This window comes from Myotis myotis, unplaced genomic scaffold (genome assembly GCF_014108235.1).
Source record: "Myotis myotis isolate mMyoMyo1 unplaced genomic scaffold, mMyoMyo1.p scaffold_m19_p_20, whole genome shotgun sequence".
NCBI classification, from domain to species: domain Eukaryota; kingdom Metazoa; phylum Chordata; class Mammalia; order Chiroptera; family Vespertilionidae; genus Myotis; species Myotis myotis.
In genome coordinates, this window is record NW_023416325.1 from 17,765,486 (window position 1) to 17,789,349 (window position 23,864).

Below are 23,864 nucleotides of genomic sequence, written 5' to 3' on the forward strand. Positions count from 1 at the left end.
CTTTGGGAACCGCGCTCGGGGTCACCAGCCAGAAGTTCTCACCGCAGCACAACGCTTCCAGGAGCCGGGGCCACCCCGCACATCAGGCCCCCAGATGCCTCCCTTCCTTCCGCACACCTGGCGCTCCCTCAGCCCAGGGCAGCCTCGCCTTTGAAGTCGGCCTGTCCCACCACCTGCTCCCAACTGGTTTGAAATTGAAGTCTAAAACCAAACCAACGCTTCCTCTCCCTCCCTCGGTTCCAGTTAACTTCCCTCCATGCACGGGCGCTCCCGTGCGCTGCGGGCGGAGGAGCCGGCGGAGAGGGAGCCTTGCAGATGGTCCCAGGCTTCTCTGTCCGAAGGAGCCCGAGCTGCCGGGGTCAGGGGGGTGCGGCGTGCACACAGCAGCGGGCACCGCCGGGCACAGCTCGCCGTCTCTGGTCGCCTGACCGGGGGCATCAGACGCGCAGTCGTCGTTTGGGAACAACTGTCTCAGGTGTTTCGCGTTTGAAAGCAGGAGCCCAGTAGCCGCTGGATCCTAAGATTAAACACTAGTGAGTAGACGGCCATGAAGAAAGAACGAAATCTTGCCAAGCGAGACAGCACGGAGGGTCTAGAGCGGTGATGGCGAACCTAGGACACGCGTGTCAGAGGTGACACGCGAACTCATTTTTTTGGTTGAGTTTTCTTTGTTAAATGGCATTTAAATATATAAAATAAATATCAAAAATATAAGTCTTTGTTTTACTATGGTGGCAAAGATCAAAAAAATTTCTATACGTGACACGGCACCAGAGTTCAGTTAGGGTTTTTCAAAATGCTGACACGCCGAGCTCAAAAGGTTTGTCTAGGGCAGGGGCGGGCAAACGTTTTGACTCGAGGGCCACAATGGGTTCTTAAACTGGACCGGAGGGCCGGAACAAAAGCATGGATGGAGTGTTTGTGTGAACTAATATAAATTCAAAGTAAACATCATTACATAAAAGGGTACGGTCTTTTTTTTTTTTTTTAGTTTTATTCATTTCAAACGGGCCGGATCCGGCCCGCGGGCCGTAGTTTGCCCACGGCTGGCCTAGAGAGTATCATGCGAAGTGAAGTCAGTCAGACGGAGGGAGACACAGGCAGCCTGATCTCACTTATATGCGGGACGTAAAACAGAGCAAATGAGCCAGCAACATGAAACAGAAACGAATTCCTAAGTACAGAGAACACACTGATGGGGTGGGCAGGAACGGGGGCGTTGGATTAAAAAGAACAAACTTCCAGGAATGAAATAAGTCACGGACTTAATGTGCAGCCGAGGGAAGGGAGTCGAGAACACCATCATAACTTTACGGTGACAACTGGCTACTGGACGTGTCACGGGGATCACTTCCTACGGCACATAAATGTTGAATCACCATGTGGTACGCCTGAAACGAATATAATATTTATGTCAGCTGTCATTAAAATAAACGGTAAAAAGACATAAGCCCTGGACTGTTGGCTCAGTGGCTAGAGCAGTGGTTCTCAACCTTCTGGCCCTTTAAATACAGTTCCTCATGTTGTGACCCAACCGTAAAATTATTTTCGTTGCTACTTCATAACTGTCATGTTGCTACTGTTATGAATCGTCATGTAAATATCTGATACGCAGGATGGTCTTAGGCGACCCCTGTGAAAGGGTCGCTCGACCGCCAAAGGGTCGCGACCCACAGGCTGAGAACCACTGGGCTAGAGTGTCGGCCCATGGACCGAAGGGTCCCGGGTTTGATTCCGGTCAAAGGCATGTACCTCGGTGGCAGGCTTGATCCCTGGCCCTGGTTGGGGTGCATGTGGGAGGCAACCAATCCATGTGTCTCTCTCACGTCGATGTTTCTCTCTCTGTCTCTCCCCCTCCCTCCCTTCCACTCTCTCCAAAATCAGTGGAAAAATATCCTCGGGTGAGGATGAACAACACAAAAAGAGGCCAGGCTATTTGGAGAAGCCGACAGAAATGTGTAAGGATGACATCGTGCGATGGATGGGATTTCTTTTAAAATTCTTCAGCAACGATTTTAAATAAAAATGGGGTCTTACTTGGCCTCCCCTTAATCCCGGCCCTGCCAGATCTTGTGTGTATTGAAAATTTAAGTAAAATTTAAAATCACAGATCATTTTGCATCCATTTTGATGTTTTAAAAAAGCCGTTTATCTTGCTGACTGCGCTTGTTGGCACCCCCATAAGTTCTGTGGGAGCGAAGGCACCGCCTGGCACTACGTCGGACCCCAGTGGCCTTCCTCCGGGCGCTGGGCTTGCCCCGTCCGGGGGTAACCAGGGTCGGTCACTGTTGCCCAGGTAATAACCCACTGAAGGGTTCACCACCGTCCCCGCTCGCCGCACCCAAGTATGTAACACCCGCTTCCACCCTCCGCAGAGCCTCGAGGGAAGACAGTCCCCGTGGGACACGGTGGCCTGTGGTTAATTAGGAGTCTGGCCAACACACTATTTACAGGCCCTGCCTCCAGGGGCAGGTCCACCCGCCCAGGCTGCCTCGAGTTTTGCTCGTGTTCTTAGAGCAGCTTTAAAATACCCATAGCCGCCCGGCTGGTGTGGCTCAGTGGTTGAGTGTCGACCTATGAACCAGAAGGTCGTGGTTTGATTCTCGGTCAGGGCACATGCCCGGGTTGCAGGCTCGAGCCCCAGAAGGGGGCGTGCAGGAGGCAGCCCAGCAATGATTCCCTCTCATCACTGATGTTTCTATCTCTCTCTCCCTCTCCCTTCCCCTCTGAAATCAATAACAAGATATATTTTTTTACAAAACAATAGTTTATAAAATACCCATAGCCATTCCCAGTGCCTGACCCCTCACTTTACTCTGTGGATCCTGATGTCCACCCCCTTCTAACCTGGTGGAAGCTACCTTCTCCTGCCTCATCCCCATCCCCGGGGGCACCTCATGGATGCCCTGGATTGATTCTCTGCCCGTTTCCAGCGGCCACACAGGCTATGTTTCCTAGCTCGCAGGCCCCAGGTCCCTGTTGGGTGCACAGGATTCTATTCTGCATGTTCCTAAAACCCTCTGGGAGAAGAATCAAATGTCACACTGGGAAGGAATGCCTGAACCCCATGCCTCTTACCTCTTTTTAGGAGGTAAGTGATTGAAGCTCTGAGTCTGATGGCTCTGGGCTCAAATTCTGGCTCTGCTGCTGTGGGTCTTTAGACAAGTGGCTGAACCTCTCTGCGCCGCCATCTCCCCTCCATCCAAGGGGTGCGAGTGGTCTCGGCCTCAGAGGCCTACTGAGACAGGCGATACCTGCACAGGCCTTCGCCTGATTCTTGGGAACAAGTCAGTGCTTCATACACGCCGATGTCAGCGATTATTTGGGGGATCACCTGCACCTCTTTGCGAACCTATAAAAAGCCATGAGAGACCCCTCAAAAAATAGACATAAAATGTTTGCCCTCTTTTACATAAAAACGAGTTATAGATGCTTTTAGGGTGAACCCACACAGGCATTTTATGTTATTATTGTAATCATTTTAATTTATGGAAAAGGAAAAATAATAAAAATGCTATATGAGTGTACAGTAAAAGTAATTTAACAGACGGCGTGTAAAACGGAGGGTGAGCGTTCACTTCCCACCTCAGACCAGGGAGGCAGGTTCGCTCCCCGGCGTTTCCGCCGCCCGTGGCCCCGCTGACGTCATGGCTTCTCTTCTCCCAAAGTCAGGAGCAGCCGCGGCAGATGCACTTCGCCTTCCGTTCGTCCCATTTCTCACCATACGCAGCACGGCTCCCTGCGCTGCTGCACAGGCTGTGTGCCTCGTGTTTTCAAACACCCCTGTTTTCTGCTGATGATGGAACTGATACGAGTCCCATGGGTGAATGAGGTGCCATGATCTGGCCCGAGATAGACCGTGATGGATGGAGGTGCACTCGGCAGGTCCTGGGCGCGTAAGCAACACGCCGGGCTTCGTGGGACGTCCACAGAGAGGCGGCTGGTCATAGGGCTGGAGGTAGGACCCTCCACATCCCGCACACCTGGCTTGGCATCCTGGCGCCAAGTCCTCGGGTGACCTTGGACGGTCCTCTTAGCATCTTCCAACTTCATTTTCTCGTCTGTGAGATGGAGAAAGTAATAATAATAGTTGACCTGAAGAACTGTCGCAAATGTTAAACGCGTCGATGCGTTTGAAGCCTTGAGCAAAGGGTCTCTTGCGTGGACACTGTTGACATTGGGGCTAGATAATTCTCCAGAGGTGGGGCGGTCCTGGGCATTGTGGGTGCCAGGCAGCACCCTGCTCTCTCTCCTGGAGGTCAGCAGCACGCCCCTGTCCTGCCAGTTGGAACAGTCAAGTCTCCAGATACTGTCAAACGTCCCCTCAGGGGCACGATCTCCTCCTGTATTGAGACCACTGCCTTCCCATAATGCCCGGAACATAGTAAGTGCTCAATAAACTCTCCTTCCGATCATCAACGTTACACCAAGCGGCACCCTTCCTACACCTAAAGCATCAGATTGCCCGACTATTACCAATCGACTGGTATTTTAACTGTCCAAATCCTCAGTTTAACTTACCTCAGAGGCAAACTTCTCATTACAAGAGCTTTTCATCTGTCTAATATTAAAATACTGGCGAAATATTCCACAGTGATAGGCTCCGGCCAATTCCATTGGCTTTCTGCCTCCTGAGTCCCTCCCTCTCCTCCCCCTTCCCTCTCGCAGGTGAGAGACAAGACTCAGCCCACAATGAATAAGCTGCTTTGCCCACTGCACGGACCCCCTTTCTGGCCCCTCATTTTGCGTCAGCCGCGGTGTTTTTCCATGGAGCCTTCGGAAGATGGGATTATGTGCGTGCATGCGGCCATTCACTGGCTGCTTAGGACCGGAACCCCCGGGGATAAATTTGGAAAACGACCGAATTAATCACTTATGATCCACATTCGGTGAACATTATCATAATATTGATATAATGCACACACTGTTCTTTGCTTATTTCTATATTGAGTGGGGCCTGCAGCAATTTTGAGGAAATCTGAGACGCACACACCTGGCTAAATGCTCTCCCTCTCTCTCTAAATAACCCCAGGTCTCCTGGTTTGCACGGATTGGCCTAAAATGAGTTACAGTTGCCAGAACATTTTTAAGTAGGGAAATAAATTAGAGTGGTAATAATCATAACAATTATATAATAAATGTTAAAAATTGTAAGTTCCCCAGCGTCCTTAATAACTTTATTTTGGTGGTGGTTGGGGCGGGGGGCTGTGGGGGGGGGGGGGATGTGGAAATTCCATCGCTGGCTTCTGGTGACATCATCTGGCCGAAGTAAGAGGACAGGCTTTTAAATCCCAAATGTCACCGAGGTGCCGAATGAGGTGGCACTTGGACTTTCTCGGCCGAGTTTGCGGGGCTTGAATTATTAAAGTCGTCGTTTGCAAAATAAATTCAGGACTTCGTGAAAGTTTCTAGATTGACCATCTCACCCTCCTCCCCCCTTTCTCTCTCTCTCATTTTCTCTCTCCATAAGGGAACCCAAGGCAGCCACAGCTGCACAAATCATTTCGATCCCCCACTCCCCACAACCTCCCCATCTCCAGCTGCAGGCAGAAGACAAATAATGCTGCAAAAAAAGGATGACAGCGTGTCCCCAAATAAGAGAGCCTTCCAGGAAGCCCTGGTGACTAGAAAGCATGTAAAAACATCCCCAAATACCCAAGCTGCCCGCTGGGCTGGGCTGAGGTCCGTCCACAATACAGATGAAAGCTGTGGATTCGACTGCGTGCCAATCAGACACACGTCACAACCTCGCCGGCCACGTTCACATGCCAGGCGTTATGCCAAACATGTCGCTCTAGTCCTCTCCCCTCTCCTGCAGTAGGGACTGCTGTTGTCCCATTTTACAGATGTGGCAGCTGAGGCTCTGAGGCGTAGATCCCTTGCTCCAGGTCCCAACAGCTGGAAGCAGGAGAAGAGGGAAGTCAAACCCGAATTTAGCCCAAACAGGCATCTCAGTGCCGACTGGGAGCATCCGTTGTCAGAAGCTGGTGCTGTGTGTCTGTGGTCAGGCGTGGAGACCGAAGCAGAGTTTCCACTTTGATGAGGTCTCCGTGTCTCTCCAGGAGCACCGACAGAGCCTCACACGGGGCCTCTCTCGTGCCTCGTCCTGGTCTTGTTGGGCCACACATCTCTCAGCGCCCTAAGCCAGGGACTAGCTGGAAGCCCAGGCTACAGTTAGACCAGGTCTGAAAGCTGACTTCCTCTCTAACCGGGGACTCCATCCACCTCTCTGAACCTCAGCCTGCCCCGCTGCAAGTGGGAGGCTTGGTCACGGCCAGGGTGGCGGCTGGCCCAAACTGTGCCTCTGCAAAATTAGAAAAACTCACCTCACTTCCATGTTGGAAATGTGTCCTGATATGCTGTCAGGAAAACAAGACACTCTACTGCCATCTGCTGGAATGCTGCCGTAACACACACACGGTGAGCAAAGGCCAGGCTGGGAAGCGTCCCTTAGCGCAGGGCGTGACCTGCACGGCTGTACATGGTTGCCCCGTCATTCCTTCCCCCGCACCCCCCCACCCCGGGATTGTTGGGGGGTAGAAAACGTGCTATTGCTTGCCAAGTGTTTATTTGCCACTGCGGTGGGCATGGCTCACGGGTCCTCGGCAAGTCTTGGCTGCTCTGTTGGCTCAAACAAGTTGGGTAGCAGTGTCTCTCCGGCCACTTACTAGTCAACGGGAAACCCCACCCGGCATCTGCCTTGGGGGATGGTGCCTCCCAGGCATCCCCCCCATCTCTCAGCACCCCCTCCCCTCAAGCTTCCATGTGCCAGGTCTCGGGTTGTCCTGGACAGCAGCTTCCGGCTCTCGGAGGCTCCTCCTGGCCAGCAGAAGAGAGGGAAAGAATCTGTGAGCCTTGCACCTGAACCTCCGTCTGGCATTTCTTTGATGCTTTGCATCTCGGAGGCTCCCCAACGAGCCTTGAGAAACGTCCAGTAATGTCCCATCAGCTCTGCCCCTGGCCACGAGGTGCCTAGAATGGGTCTGGAGTTCAACCAAAACCGGGTTTGCATCCTGGCTTTTCCAGGTGCTCGCTGTGTGACCTTGGGGGGGCCACTTAACCTTGCTGTGCTTCCGTGTCTCCACAGGTGAAAAGAAAGACTTAAGCTCTCTGTCGCACCGACGTGTGGAGTGGAGACGGAAGGAGCAAATGTGCTTAAAGCATTTAATTTAACTCAAGAGCATCAATGTTATTTATTATCATCCTTCACCGCAGGGAGAAACAGTTCAGGTTTTTCCACGGGTCATTCATTCCCAGCGGCCCACCTTGCTCTGTGAACCGAAAATTAGAAACCCGAATTTCGCTGACCTCCAAAAATAATCTTTCCTGAATGGTTGTTAGAAAAGCTAAAAGCCTCATTGTGTTTACATCTACATTTAACACTAGAAAGACTGAAATTTAGTATATACCTATATTGCCCCAAAGCAGTCAAAATGACTGCATTGTGAAAGAATGATATCGGCGCACTCTTCACTTATGTTCCTTAGCTTTTCCAATAACTCACTTCTATTCGGCATTTCTCTCATGAATTTAGGGCGCAAAAGAAATACAATAAACAACTTATTAGAACGAGTATCACTGCATAAAGATTCGAATAACAAGTATTAGTTTAGCTTATTGAGCAACTGCAACTTATCAAGTATCGACAATTTATCATGTACTTGTATGTTATCATGTGACGGTAATCGAAAAAAAAAAGAAAACTGTTATTTCAATACAGAGCCGACCTGGTCATATAAGAAATTGACTCAATTCAATAATAAGAGTTAAAATTTCCCCAAGCAGTCAAAATGACTGCTTTTGGGCAATATAGGTATAATATATATATATATATATATATATATATATATATATATATACCAGAAATGAAGGAGGGGGAGGTAACTACAATTATTAATAAACACATTTATATGTTGTACAAAAAGTCACAAAATTCTAAGACATTGTGTCCTTATATGCATAATTGTTTTTCTAATTGAAATTAAAAAGCAGTCAAAATGACTTCCTTGGGCAATCTAGTGTTAAGGCATCACACAAACATCAGATGGCCCGGCTTCTGCGGGACGTGTGTGAGTCCACAGCTGTTTCTCCTTCAACAACAAATCCCCTAGAGACGTGAATGGCCACGGATGGGGACCAACTAGCCGAGGTCTCTCTCTCTGGTACGCACGCCGCTCTAGCTCTAACGGTTCCTCCCGTCACTGCGTCCCCTTTTCCTGGAATTTTAGGCAGGACCAGGACACGGTCTGCTCCCCGGCTCTCCTCTTATGTTTTCTGTCTGCTCCCTCCCCATCCCTGGCTGCAGAGCCCGCGCTCTCCGCCTGAGGATCTGTGGCTCACTGAAACACCTCCAGCACACAGAGTACAGGCTCGGTTGTTACTGGCTACAAAACAGCTGTTTTTGGATGGCGGTTTAGTTCATGCTGGGGGACATGGGCAGGGCAAGGAAGGCCAGTCTGCAAGCAGATGGCCCAGAAATGCAGATCCGCAGGCTCCGTCTACAGCCTTCCAGGGCTGTGTGACTTCAAGGAAGTGGCCTCCCCTCTCTGAACCTGCCCACTCCTGTTGTTTTTCAATGTCCTTCCGGGTAAATGCAGCACAATTACACAAACGCGGTCCCTTAAGAACTGGATCTTTGGAGGAACCCACCTGGAGGAACCCGCCTGGAGGAACCCACCTGGAGGAACCCACCTGGAGGAACCCACCTGGAGGAACCCACCTGGAGGAACCCACCTGGAGGAACCCACCTGGAGGAACCCACCTTTGGGCTGCTGTGTCACCTTAAACAAGTGACTTCCCTCCTGTGCCTCGGTTTCTTCATGTGTAGAATGGGGATAAAAGATGGCCCCTCTCTCCGGGACTTGTGGGGAGGATGAAAAGAGATAATGCTTTGAGAGCGCTTGGCAAAGTGTCTGACCCGGGGTGAACGCGCCATAAATCTTCACCATTATTATAAGCCTTTTCATAAAATAGAGGCTTTCTGGGGATTAAAAAAAGAGAGAGAAGAAGAAGAAAAACACTAATGAGCCAAAAAGGCATTTTGGGAAACGGTTTTATTTAACATGTTCTCGATGGATCTGGCTGGTCTTTTCCATGAAAAAAAAATTTTTTTTCCCCCCAAGGAGGCCACAGGCTCAGCGCAGCCCAGCCCTCCCCGGGACCACACAGTAAGCTTGACTGGAGCGCCTAAGAACACAATCCAGGCTGCTGACCCTCCGTCAGATGGTCAGGCTCCCTGCTCTCCATCCCAGCCCCCGGTGTCACAGGAGCAGTGCCCCCTCCCCGGGCAGGGGAAGGAGAGCTCTCGCTTGCCTTGACTTGATCAATGGCCCAGGGCAGGGACGACCTCAGCACCCTCCCAACGTCCCCCATCCCTTTCTTTCCTTCCGTTTCTAAGTGCCCAGGCCTCTCTGCGGTGACCCAACCCCCTGATGTTCTCCAACCAAGGACGAGGCCACAGTGAGGCTCCAGGTGCTACAGGTAAGGTGGGGGCCAAACCCCCAGTGACCCAGGTAAATAGTACGTGAATGCAACATATTTAAAGAATCAAAATGAACGCAGAAACAAAATATTCCACGGGGAACACAATGCCAACGTGTTACATAAGGACAGGGTCGGTGGCCAGGGCTCCCCTCACCTGCAGCTCCACACGTAATGGAGCGAGGCTCAGTGGGGCTCCCACCCTGGGCCTCAGCCCTTGCGTTTCCTGTGCGGGGGGGCCCAGCCATAAATTTCCTCCTCCCCGCCCTGCGCCCCCCTCCCCGCAGAGGTGAGCCGGGGTGAGCCGCACAGAGGCTGCTTGGAAGACAGAGGCTTGAGTTAAACAGGACTCGGCGGGCCCTTCCAACTTTCCGTCTTGTTTTTGAACTGCATCTAGGCTCCTCTCCTTAATCAATAAAACAGGAATTAGCTCTCGGCTCCAAGAGTCGCCTTCTGCCTTCCCGTTTATGGCCTTGGCCACCTCGCAGCCCTTTCAAGCCGCCGGGCTGGCTTTTGCAAATACCTGAGGTCGCAGAAGCAGGTAGAAAACATTTGGGCGCTTCCTGCGGCGAGTGGGCGGGCAGGTCCGGCCGCCCGCGCGCCCCCGCCCCTGCGCCCCCGGGACCGAGCGCTCGGGCGCGCGCGCGCCAAGAACGTTAAACCTTTCTCTTTGATCCCCGTCCTTTTTTTGGGGGGGGGGGGGGGGAACGCCGAGGGAAGGGGGAAGCGGGGGAAATGAGGTGCCGAAGCGAAGTTTTTTCTGCCCTCCTGCCTCTGGCTCCGCCCTCGTCCAAGGGGGAGGATAGGGATGCCAGACCCGGAATCCTGCCCGTTTTGAAATTGATCGATTTTATCCGGGAGCTTCAAATGGAAACCAGGAGAGGGGCTTTGAAATGTCAAAGAAAAGTTGCAAAAGGGAAAAGGAGGTGGGGCGGGAGGGGAGGAGGGGAGGTGAACATAAGAGGTGGGCAGACCGAGGTGTGTGTGTGGGGGGGGTTGTTTTTTCCCCCTGAAAACCTACCTTCGTGGCGACTCGTAACCTTTTCACCCTTCCCGCGGCGGTGGTGGGCTCCTGATCGCTCTTTGAAACTCGGATGAGATCTGTGCCCTCCCCCCGCCCCCCCCCCCCACACACACACACACACACACTCCCTTCGCAAAAATGCCCTGCAGGACCGCGAGGCGTTCGCATCCAGTTCCAGGAGGCCGGGTGGGACCGCTTGGCGCAATTCGGGGAAGTTTTTGCAAAACCCTCTGCTCGGCCATTTGCTTTGGAATTGAACCGTCCCCAGCTTCAGTTTTGGACGCGTCGTGTTTGCCTGGAGTAATCTTGACCTAATTTTAAAAAATTATTTGGAATGTAAAAAAAAAAAAAAAGGCCCCGCCACGTTTGGGCGAAGGCGGGCGCTGGCGGGCGCGGCTTGCAGGGGGGACCCGGGTGTGGCGGGACCGGAGCGTGACCGCCCTGGCGGCTTTGGAGGCTCCGCCCGCGCCCTGGTTTCCAGCGCGGCCACCGCCTCGCGCCGGGACTGCCGCAGCGCAGACCTTTCCTTCTGGCCCCCAAGATCCACATCCCGCAGCCGCGCGGGGGCGGGGCTCTCTCCCTCCCTTTCCCCAAAGACCCCGCTGCGCCCAAAGGGACCTCTTTAGGCGGTGGCACCAGGGGAGCCCCCCCAAATGCAGCCTGGGCTCATTGCAGGGAGCCCCAGCCTTCTCCAGGGGGCCCTGGGGCCGCGGGGATTGAAATATATATTCAGGAGTCGTGGCCGACTGAGTTCAAAATGCATTTAACTGTTGTTTTAAAATACATTTTTATTGGTTTCAGAGAGGAAGAGAGAGAGAGAGAAACATCAATGAGGAGAGAGAATCATTGATCAGCTGCCTCCTGCACGCCCCCCACTGGGGATGGAGCCTGAAACCAGGGCATGTGCCCTGACTGGGAATCAAACTGTGACCTCCTGGTTCATAGTCAATGCTCAACCACTGAGCCCCACTGGCCGGGCTAATTGACGTTTTGATGATTTCCTGATGGCATAGCACCCTGGGGACCAGGAGGAGAAAGTGGGTACAGGGCTTGGCCTGTGCGGGCTGAGCCCACTGTCCCCTCACACCCCAGCAGCCCAGGGCGGGGGCTCCAGGAGGGAGGGAGGCAAAATGGACACAGGGTCCTGGAGTCTCTGAGGGCAAGGGGAAAGGCATTGAGAGGTGTATCTGCTCCCAACGGAGGGAAGGGGCGTTGGAGACCGGTGTGCGGAGATACACAGAGCGGGATGCGCATCGCAGAAAGAACCTCAGCACCTCCGCTGGCCACGCTGCCCGCGGACCCCACCTGAGGGAGCCGCTGAGCCAGAGCTAGAGCAGGGAGCTCCCCCCCCCCCCCTCCCCCCCGTGCTCCCGGCCGGAGAGCTGGTCCTTTCCCCGCCCTTCTGGGTCGGGTCAGGATAGTCGCTTGTTCCCTGGAAGCTGCTACAGGGGGTGACTTTTGCCTTCAAGCTCCTGACCCCAAATATCCACCCGTGCCTCTGAGCTGCACACACACACACACACACACACACACACACACACACACACCCGCACCAGGGCAGGGAGGAAAAAGATCCCCCTGTGTGGCATCCCTGGGGGGACAACGGGCAAGCGTGCAAATCAAGGTCCACGCGCTCCCACACCTGCGTGGAGCCTGGGAGTTAGAGACCAGCTGCGAAGTGTTAAGGAAACGTGTTCTCGCATCACAAGCGGGCAGGTGTGTCCTTCTGAGAAGCTGGGAGGCCGCGGAGGATTTAAATTCTGCTCCAGAGCCACAGGGAGAGCCCACACCCAGCCTCCCTCTGTGCCCGACTGTCTGCTTCTACCAGGACCCCGCTCCCTGCGGACACCCCAGCTTGCAGGCCGGAGCTTCGTCCACGTCCCCTCTGACAAGCGCCCAGTCCTGGGCTAGCCCTCAGGCGAAGGGCGGGCATGGGGTGGGGAAACTCACACGCAGAGCTGGTCCAGGCGATTGGGTCACACAGGGCCTGGACCCAGGCTGACACCCTCTGGGCGGGAGTCTGCTCCTGGCTACCCTGAACATGGGGCACCAGGGGCAGGGGTGGCCTCTGTCCCGCCAGCCGCCCGCCCCTCTGCGAGGGGCACACTCAGAGAGAGGCAGGGCAGAGCCCGCCGGAGCGGAGACCCTCTGGCCAGGACTGAGCGCCCGCCCTGGCGTGGCCGGCCCCACGGTGGCTGCTGACAGCGTGGTGCTCTGACACGCAGCCACCGGCTCTCCAGGGCCCAGCCGCGCTCGGCCCGGCCATGGCAGGCGCTTCCTCTGGGAGCAAACGGCATGAAACTCAATCTGCTGTGCACAGAGTTATGGGTTGTTCTTGGCTGCGGCCTCGCCTCGCCCTCGGCGCAAACACGGCCGTCCACACGGCGCAGCAGGCTTCGCTGAGCGCCATGGGGCTTGGGGCTGTGCCGGGAGACCGGCCTCTCGCTTCTCCCTCTCTGGGCTGGAACCCAACCAGCACCGAGGACCAAAACACAGACATTCAGGAGCAGACTTGGAGGGAAACCCTCCATCCCTTCTCTGCTTCCCCCCAAAGATACAGCTGCCCCCCTCCGACACCCCCTCTCCCGCTGGCCCGAGAAGGCCTCCCTGCCTCCCCTCCCAGGTCCGTGTGCACCTGAGCCTCCTCCAGGCTCCCAGACCCACGTGCAATACTGTTTACGTCCGTACCTCTGCATTTCTAGGTCTTCTAGATCCGTGGGTGTCTGCGCATTTGGGGTAGGGGCCCCAGCTTTCATCCGTGACCCCCAAAGGGTCTTGGACTCTTGGGCTAAGAAGCTAAGGGTTTTCAAGGGCAAGCAGCGCCTTTCAAGGGCAAGCAGTGCTAGGCAGGATGTGTAAGAGCCTCCCTGGCAACTCTGTTGCTAATAGCCCCACAGTGGAGAAAGCGTCTAATCACCCATCGACACGGGACAGAGCAGTGCGCCCGATGCTTCCTTAAAGGGAATACTATTCTGCAGGGAAAACGGGTGAACTAAGCGTGGATGTCTCACGTGACATCGCGTGAAAGAAGCCGCCTCATTTACGCACCTGAGGGACGCAACCGAACTTGAACCAGGGTTTGTCTCGCCGGTTCCAACTCCTAAAGGCTAAACTCTAAATTGCTCTGCTAATACGGGTCTTGAAACGATCCCCAGGAGTTTATAACAGAGAACCTGCCCCCTTCGTCATGTTGGGGGAGGCAGGGGCAGGAACAGTTAATGGGGCGACGTGCCCGGGTGTGGAGACTTAACTAGGCCAGGACAGTGCAGACGGAGGCTCGCGCTTGGAGCGTAATGATTTTCCAGGCGCGTTATGGTCCCTCGGAGCACGTTAAGGTTTGAAACTCAATTCTGACCATTCCGAAAAGCATAGTTAAAAGCTTGGCTCTTCCGTCACTCCACTCTTCCTTTGAAAACTAATTTAAAAAAAACAAAAACAAAAATCTTACGATCCCCGCCCGCCTCGGCGTCCTTTAAAAGCCCACAATATGACGATCCCGGCAGCGTTCCTGATCACAAGTTGCCCAGAGAGGTTACCCTAATCACTCTTTGAAGTACAACTTCGCTTTCAACCCTTCCAAATATACCGAATCGCTACGTCTACATTTCCCTCTGTTTTCTCCCTCATTAAATTCCTCAGATGCAGGAGCCAAAGGAAGCCTCCCGCAGAACCCAATTATCTGTGTTCCACATGTTTAGTTTTTAATAATAAAATAAAATGAAATGAAATGAAACCCAAAGGGCGCAAGCCTCCTGGCCGAGCTTTTATTACCTGATCGGAACATATGTGGAAGGCACACGGGGGCGGGGGGCGGGGGGGCCTCTCTTCCACCCGCGCTGTCCCGAAGGCCCTTATCTTGTCCTCCCTCCCACCCCCCTCCGACCCCAGGGCCCTCGGGAATTCTCCTCGCCTGCCCAGGGGGCGGTGGGTCCTTCAGGTGGAGGGTGGGCCCTGCGGAGGGGGAGCTGAGAGAGTCTACCCAGGACTCGGTGCAAGATTTAAATGTGGGTTTTCAGACAACTTAAGTCACTCCATCTGTTCGCGCAAGCTCCTTTGTCTCCCTGTCGATGAACTCAAGAAATGGTTACTTTGAGCATCTATTGTGTGCGCTCAGGGTGTTAGAGCTGGGGATAAAAGAGTGAAATTGATGGGTGTAATTCTTGTGAGGGAGAGGCAGCCATTTTAGGGGAGGAACCGACAATAAGCAAGTTAAATATGTGTGTGCACATGTGTAATTCTCTGCATCGTACTTAATGGCTTCTGAAATTAATATAATAAAATATACAATTATATATGCAACTTTGAAATTTATATGCAGAAATGTCTGTCTCTCTATCTATACACACATGCATCCTCACCCACCATAATTCTCTCACACAGGATTTTATTTTCCATATAACAGTTAATGATTTCTAAAACTATATGCATACTTTTGTATATGTAATTTTATTTAATTTCTAATAATTGTATAAATGTATTCTATGTATCATTTCCCTTGGGTGAATCCTTAGGCACATCCTTGCTGGCTTACATGGTAAGCATGTAGAGCTTTACAGGAAACTGTTAACCCCCCCCCCCCCGCAACCCGCCCCGAAGTGGCTGTACCACTTTGTGTTTGCACCAGTGACTTATGAGCATTCCAGTTGTTCCATATCTTTGTCAACACTTGGTATTGTCAACTTTTTTACTTTTGGCCATTTTAGTATCTAAATATTTTCTCTATAATTTATGATAATGAGCATCTTTTCAGGAGCTTATTGGCCATTATTATATGAAGCACTTAATTTTATGTTTATAATATAATACGTATGTTTATAATTATATAATATACTAGAGGCCCGGTGCACAAAATTCATGCATGGGTAGGATCCCTAGGCCTGGCCGGTGATCAGGGCTGATGGGGGCCTTCCAGATGCCAGCCGGGGCCTTCCTTCATTCCATGCCACCCCCTGGTGGTCAGCACATGTCATAGCAAGCGATTGGTCTCCTGGTCAAACTCCCACGGGGACAATTTGCATACAGTATTAGGCCTATATATATATAATATAAAATATATTGAACAAATTCAATGCTGATAAGAAGGCAGCCATGAGAGGAAGCTGGGGAAGGCTATTCCAGGCAGAGGGAACAGCCAGGACAAAGGCCCTGTGGTGGGAACCAGTGAGGGGTGGTTGAGGAGTAGAGAGGCCAGTACAGGGCTGTGTCCTTCGTTACTATTGTTGCATAACCAACTATCACAAGACTTCGTGGCTTTAAATAGCAACTTCTGTATGATGCCCCTGGATTCTGAGTCGGGGATTGAGACTCGCACAGTAAAGATGGTTGATCGCTGTGTCCCACGCCTGAGACCTGAGCTGGGAGGATGCCAGTGGCCGGAGATGACTTGATGGCTAGAGCTGGAATCTTCCGGAAGCTCCTTGACCCCTAGTCTGGTGCCTGGATAGGGACCCCAGCCTCCTGACGTAGCCTCAGGGGTCTGAGCAGAGGTGTTCCAGGGAACAAAGCGGAGGTGGGGGCAGTGGCCTCGGCGGGCACGCAGCCTCATTCCTGCCTCATCTCGGAAGGAGCAGGCACTGACCTGCCCGGACTCCAGGGAAGGAAAACGAGACCCTGATGGACAGTGTGCGGCCGCCTGGGGAGGGGGACGGTGGGCAGGGCTCTGGCTGGGCCGCCCTCGGGAGGTGGGCCTGACCGCCGAGTCCGACCTGCTGGTGACACAGCTTGTTCTGCTCGGCGAGTGCTCCTCCGGGCGATGGATGAGCCTGTACGTGAGGGAGACCCAGTCCTTCTGCCTGAGGAATCCCGGCCGGGGAGGAGAGGCTGGGAAATAAAAACCATACTGTGCAGACGTGGACCGCGCGCCGCATTAGGCCTTCGCGTCCCGGGAACCGTCCATATTGCCCGGAGCGGGGGGAGGCGGGCGGGGGCTGGGGCTCTGGGGGATGTGCAGGAGTTTACCAGTTCGGCAGGGACATAAAGAGCGTTAGAAAGAAGAGCCCGAGCCCTCAGCGGTTTGGCTCAGTGGGTAGAGCGTCGGCCTGCGGACTGTAGGGTCCTGGGCTCGATTCCGGTCAAGGGCTTGTACCTCGGTTGCGGGCTCCATCCCCAGCCCCAGGGCCTGTGCAGGAGGCAGCTAAAAGAGCCGGAACAAACCGTGGCTGTTCAGGCAGGAAGGAGGTCAGAAAGGCAGGCTGAGCCCGTAGGAAGGGTCCTGGGGAAGGCTGGGCCCTTGGACTTGATCATACGGGTACTGGGGGACTCAGGGCTGGGGTCGGATGCCTGCTGTGGGAGGAGCCCTTGCAGGGCTACAAAGGTGGGTGATTGACAGTTGATAAGGGCTGTACTAAAAGCACAGCAGCCAATGAGGTTTATGTTGAGTCCCAGCGAGAAGTGGGCAGGCAGCTGGGGCCAAGGATGGAGAGGAGGGGGCCGAGTCAGACAGGTCTGGGCTGCGGGTTGGGCAGGGTCCCCAGGACAGGGAGGCATGGAAGGCAGGCGCATGCTCCGCACCTTGGGCAGCTGAGCACCTCATCCCTTCTCAGCCCAGCCCTGGGCTGGAGTCATCGGGGAGCTGCCCAGCTGCGACAGTTTGATCTCCACACCGACTCAGCTCAACCAAAACCTGCAGGTTGGGCCCCCGTCATTGATGGTTTTTAAAAGCCCCCCCGCCCAGCCGATGCTCCCGTGCATTGGAGCTCCAGGGCTCAAGAGTAAACGCTGCCCCTCAGAGACCCCCAGGGAGTCAGCACAGCACGGGCGGGGCAGGGTGAGGGAGGAGAGAAGTGGTTTTGATTTGGGGCCTGTTGGCTTCGTGATAGTGAAGATGCCACATCTTTTTCCTGCAGCCATAACATAGTTGAATAAAAGTTAGTTAATCCAGCCTGGCCAATGTGGCTCAATGGTTGAGTGTCAACCTGTGAACCAGGAGGTCACTGCTCGATTCCTGGTCAGGGCACGGGCCCAGGTTGTGGGCTCAATCCCCAGTGCAGGGTGAGCAGGAGGCAGCCCATCCATGATTCTCTCTCATCATTGATGTTTCTATTCCTCTCTCCCTCTCCCTTCCTCTCTGAAATCAATAAAATTTTTTAAAGTTAATCCATAAAAAGAGATTAAATTGCCTCGCCCGCAGCTGAGGTAAACCACAGGAAACAGTGGGTATAGTCTTAAGCCTCCAGGCACAGTGCTGTGGGCTTTGCATCCATCCCCACAACCGCTCTGACTCTCATGCCCATTTTGCAGAAGGGAAAACTAAGGCTCAGGAAGACCAAGGAACTAGCCCCAGGTTACACCGGGAGGAAGTCGGTGGTGGAGCCCAGGGTCAAAGGCAGGCAGTTGGTCTCAGGGGTGGAGCCCCCAGGCCCTGCACGGTAACTCACCTTGGGCTCAGCCTCCTGCTTGCATATCATTAGCGCCGACAGAGCTGCTCCCACCTGGACCCCAGCCCTGCGATTTCCATCACCTGTGTCCTCACGCCCCCACCACACCCCCGACCATCCCCGCCGCCTTCTCACTCACCCAGGCCTGCAGGCCAGAGGCCTCTGAGGACTGCAGCGCCTCCCCGGCATATCATAAAACAAAACCAAATGCGCCCCCCCCTTTCCCTGAGTATCTGTCAAAACCAGCAGAGAAATAAAAACCAGAATCTCCAAACAATACACCGGCCGACAGATAATAAATAAAGTCTCCAAAGAGGGGGAGGGGGAGTAAAAGAGCACGGAGCCCCGCACAGGCAGAGCTGGGGGCACTGGCCCACGGCAGCTACCAGCAGACCCGGGTAAGGAAGCAATTGAGATAAAAAAAAAAAATAAAAATAAAAAAAATGGACGTGCGCATTACACAGGCCGCGCGCATGGAGCGCGCCGCTGGCCCGAGCCAGGCCTCGGCGGCCCTGGCTCCCCTCGTGCAGATCTTGCACATGTCGCCTTGCATGGCACAGACACTCAATAAATTCTTAAGCAATGCATCAAAGTACCAATCTTCGCTTGCGACTTTTCCAAGTACACATGTTTATGGGCAATTGCGTCTCCCCCTCACAACTGTGGAACCAGCGGGGATTTTTTTAAAAAGCTTTTGTATTTATGGCTCACGTTCGGCGAAGCTTCCCTTCCTCTGGGGCGCACATGGAGGAAGGGAGAGGGGGTGCTGACCCCGGGCGGAGCCGCGGACACCTCCGGGGAATGGGAGGAGGGGGAGAGGGCGGGCTTTTCGTTTCTACTTCTCAGACTTTTGTACTGACGGCATTTCGGCATTTCGCTGAAGGGCTTGTCTTGACTTTGTTCTGTGAAGGGAGTTCTCTTTTCTAATGATCCCTGAAGATTTTTATGAAATTAATAAAGTCACTGTAGAACGTGAAAAAGGATTAAGGAAATATTGCCAAGGGTGCCGTGGAGAAAGGGCAAGTGGGCTGGCCGTTCTCCATGGCGACGGGTCAAATATTGACGTTTCCCTGCCTCCTGGTCCCAGGCGGGTCGTTATTTCTCACATGTGAACGGAGTGTAGATTGTTATTAAGATGCGTTTCTCTAAACTCTGTGTATGAGCTTCAGGATGGCTTTTAGCTGATGGAGACCACACACACACACACACACACACACACACACACACACACACTCAGATGTGTGGCTGACCCATATCTTGGGTCAGAGGGGCCTGCCCTGAGTGCCAGTCTTTGGAGGGCCCACTCTGTCCCTCTCCAGCCACCCTTCAGGGGTTGAGGAGACTATTGGGCCAAGGGGCAGCCCACCCAGAAAACAGCCCTCTCTCCTGGACCACGTGGCTGCCACCTCCTGAACACTCCATGGCTGCCTGTCGTGGCCTGGCCGTGTGTCACGTGTGGGAGATGGAGCTCAAGGGTGCTGTGTGACCTTCTACATGAAATCTCCCTGAAACACCACCTGTGTGCCTTCCTAGTTTGGGGATGAGGCCAGCTTTTGTCTTCTGGTGACGAGGAGGTGAGAGTGGGTTGTTTTCTGAACTGGGTTCTTCCTTTGGAGTGACTTAGCCCTGGGACTCAGCTCAGAGATGTGTGTGTGTGTGTGTGCGCGCGCGCAGCGGTGGGGGGCCGGGCGAGAAGCTTCCTCTGCCCCCCATGAGCCGTGAGAGAGCGGCTCCTGGGAGGAGGTGTGAGTGGGGCCTGTGAAAGTTGAGAGTCCAGCCCCCGGGAATGATGACAGTTCCACGCTGTGAGCCCCGACGCCCGGACCTGGCTGGCCAGACGCCTCCCGGGTGCCTCCGTGCGGTGCGCACTCAGCCCCCTCCAGCTCAGGGCGTCCCAGCGGAATCGCTCTGCTTCTCTCCAAACCTGGATTTCTCCGGGGCCCTCGTCTCCGGGGACGGCTGCTCCCTGCGCCAAGTCTTCCAGAGCAGGAGCCTGACCTCATTCAAGTCTCTTCCTTCTCATCACCCCAACGACAGCAGGAGCCTGACTCGTCCATGAGGCTTCCTGGATGGTGTCCCGGGCCCCTCCACTTACCTGGGAGCTCGGCATCATCATAGTCCCCATTGTACAGATAGGGAAACTGAGGCTCAGAGAGGTGAGGGTGCTTCCAAAGGACGCACTCGGACCACACCTGGCTCCCCCTCCCCTCCGCGGATCTCCAAAGGCACCCAGGGGGCCCTCAGAGAAGACGTTGGGTTGACCTGAGCTGACCTTCTGGGGCGCCTTTTGCACTGTGTCCCCGCCCCCGTCCGGTTGGAAACTGTTGCCGACACGAGGTCCTCCTCGGAGACGGAGGGGAGCGGGCTAAGCGTGGGGAGAGAATGGATGGGGAGACTTCAAAGGGAGGAAAACCGATTACTGAGAAATCTGTTTATAGAGCCAGTGAGTGATGGTGAGGGAGAGGCGCGGAAAAGAGCAAGGGCGGGGGGTGCCCGGTCCACGGACCCATCGCCAAGCCATCTTCATCTGCCGGCCAAGGGATGTGTCCCTTTAAAAGTCTCCTGGGCCCCTACATGGGCCAGCCAGCGCCCGGCCGCCAGCGCTGAGCACAGCAGGCCTGAAGGCCACCGGGCCTGCCTCCCCGAGGTCTGAGGAGTCAGTGTCAACGTGCACACTGGGTTCACTGCGTGTCAGGCACCGTTCTGAGCTCTGGGAAGGTTTTCTAATCCGTATGACCACTTTATGAGGTTGCTAACATTAGCCCCACTTTACAGGTGGAGAAGCTGAGGCCTGGAGAGGCGAGCTTGCTGGGAAGGGGTAGGGCTTGGAGCTCAGTGCAGGAGCCTGGCTCCAGAGGCGACCCTTTTTGGCTCCTAAGCCTGGCGGGGAAGCTCTGGGTCCTGCGTGCAAAGCCCGCTGCACCAGGCTCTGCAGCCTCAGCTGCTGCTCCTGCGAAATGGGCTGCCAACCTGAAGTGCCTCATCGTGCTGCCGCGGTTATTCTGAGGTGATCCACACAAGGAGAAAGGGAGCTTACTATTAGCCGTGTTGTTTTTTCTCCCGAACCCAGGGAACCTCCTTGCCCATGCCCAAAATGACAGGGACGTCGGAGGGGCCTGGAGGGGAAATAATGCTTCCTGGCCCCGGGGTTGCATGCGCAGCAAAGGACACCACGTATGTGTATGTGGCGGCATTTCTTATTTGCCTCTGGCGCTATGTCAGGCTCACAAAAGAGGAGAGAATAATATAACAAGCACTCGTGTGTCCCGCTCCCAGCTTCAGAAATAAAACCTTTCAGATACCATTTCTCCTAAGGCATTCCTTTTGTTGTTGTTAACCCTCACAGGAGGATGTTTTTCCCATTGCTTTTCAGCAAGTGGAAGAGAGGGAGGGAGGGAGGGAGGGGGAGGGAGAGAGAGAGAGAGAGAGAGAGAGAGAGAGAGAGAGAGAGAGAGAGAGAGAGAGAGAGAACTGTGAGATCGCTCCATGTGGCTGCATGCATGTCTAGGTGGTTATTTGAGCTGCCGGAGCCCATTGAACAGAATGAGTGCACCTCAGTGGGTTCATTCATTCTCCTGTTGTCACCATGCTGGGAGTTTTCAGCTCAACATCACGGCCAGTGCTGCAGGCGTACTCTTGTGCGTGGCTCCGTGCACGGGGGTAGGAGTACCTCTGGAGACTGTGGCAGGGGTTGGGTTGTGGCTTGAAGTTCGTGCACCCTGGAATTACTTGGCTGTTGCCTGTTTGCACTCCGATGTATTTTACCATTCACCCTTCCACCACAGGGGCTGGTATTCCTATTGCTCCACGTCCTTGTCAACTCTCGGTTTTGTCAAACGGCAGCAGTTACTACTGGGAATGCCATGTGGTCTGTTTGGGGGCCAAGGCATGCCTGGTATTGACCATGGAGCTAGACAAGTGATTTGAAGTCTTTCCCGAAAACAAGTCAGCAAGAGCCCCCATCTTCCCTCCTCTTCCAGGCAGTCTTCCATGATGCCTCAAAAGCTAACCCAGGATCCCTTTCTGTGCTCCTACAGAATGTGGTTCTCTCATCACATGGTATACCCATGGCAACTTTGAAATGACCTGTTCATGTTCCCTCCGAACTCAACAGAGCATCATGAAATTAGGACCCGTCATTCACATGTCAGCCCTAGAGCCAAACCCAGAGTTTGGCCACGCCCAGTAGGCACGCCATGAATTTTTATTGAATGAATGACTGACTCAATATTCAACATTGTAACCTAGTGCCTGATGCTTGGTGGGGGCCTTGCATTTCATTGAGCGAGTGAATGAAGAATGAATGAATGGACAAAACACCAGCGATTGCTAGGCCACGATCCCCGCCTTTAAGCATCTCATGGCATGTGGCTTCATAGTGTGACAGATGCTCAGACAGATGACAGATCAGCACCGAGAAGAGAGACCTAACCCAACGGGGGAGGGGAGGCGCACAGTCTCCCCAGAGGACCCCCTCGGCCCCCCTTCCCGCCGACTCCTGAGAAGCCCTCCCCACTGGCGCCCAAACTGCCGAAGAGGTCAGATCCAGTTGCTAGATTCATGTCTCCTGTGCCTTCAGTTTCCCCCAAATCAAAAGTCAAAAGGCCAGCGAAGTGGAGGTGTGAGCTGAAGAGCTTTGGAGTTTGGTCCAGGGAGGCGAGGAGGAGGCCTGCTCTGGCCTCGGCTGCTACTCAAGGAAGGAAAGATGCGGGTGGGGGGCGCTTGGTTGACCTGGAGGACAGCGGCTGGAAGCGGAGGACGAGACAAAAGCGGGCTCCGTGGCCTCCGGGTGTTCGGGTGCAGGCCCAGCATCTCAGAAACTCTCGCCTCGGGACCTGCCAGGCAGCCTGCAAACACACCCCCAGCTCAGGCTCGGCCATAAACCACTCAGCCGGCACTCGCCCGCCGGACTGTGATGGCCTCTTGAGGCATGTACCCCAAGAGAGGACGTGAAGGGCAGCCACGGCCACGGAACCGTAAATACGTCCCCGGGTTCAGGTGACATCCTCCTCCGCGTTAGGCAGTCCCCGCACCGGGAGGCGCCGCCCGGGCGCTGGGCCGCGGGGCAGGCAGCCCAAAGGACCTGGCCTCCTTCACTGAGGGTTTTCCCTTCCCCTTTGGGGGTGGAAGTGGAGTGACTTCTCATTTGCACTTGAGGGGCCTGTGCCTCCCTTCTGGACTCGCTTTCTGGGGTTTCTGGAGTGAGAACGGGTCCACGCTCCGCTCCGCGTGGGGCTCGGTAAGGGGCGGTCTCACTGCCAGACCAAAATATCCAGAGCAGAGAGGCCTGCCTGCTCCGGGCGCGGCTGGGTCCCGTGCCTGGCGCCCACTGCGCACTCAGTGAGCACCGATCGAATGGATGAGCCGCTGATTTCAGGTTTTGATGAGCTTCACCGCTAAGCGAAAAGGTGGCTAACCCTGCGATTCTTTCATTTTGTGAAAATCTAAGTCGTCCTTCTTAAACGAAGGATAGGAGCACCCATGGGTCAACCTTGCTGGAGGGGGAATTTAGAACACGTTTCGAAAAGCCTTGAACACCAGTCGTCCCGCCGCTAGGAAGTCGTCCTAAAGAAATAATCAGAACTCCGTGCCGATATATTAGTTGCGAGGTGTTCGCTGCAGTGTTATTTATGATGGAAAGAGATTGGGAATAACCCGTGTCCAGCCATAGAAAACAGGTTGATTAGATCATTTCTTCATGTTTTAGAAAGCTATCTCTAAGCGTGAGTGGGCACAGTCTGTCTGTAAGTGGGGGGCGGGTTGTCGTCAAACAGTGCCAGGGGTCCTCAAACTACGGCCGCGGGCCGCATGCAAGTACAAATATTGTATTTGTTCCCATTTTGTTTTTTTACTTCAAAATAAGATTTGTGCCGTGTGCATAGGAATTTGTTCATAGTTGTTTTTTAAACTATAGTCCGGCCCTCCAGCGGTCTGAGGGACAGTGAACTGGCCCCCTGTTTAAAAAGTTTGAGGACCCCTGGTAT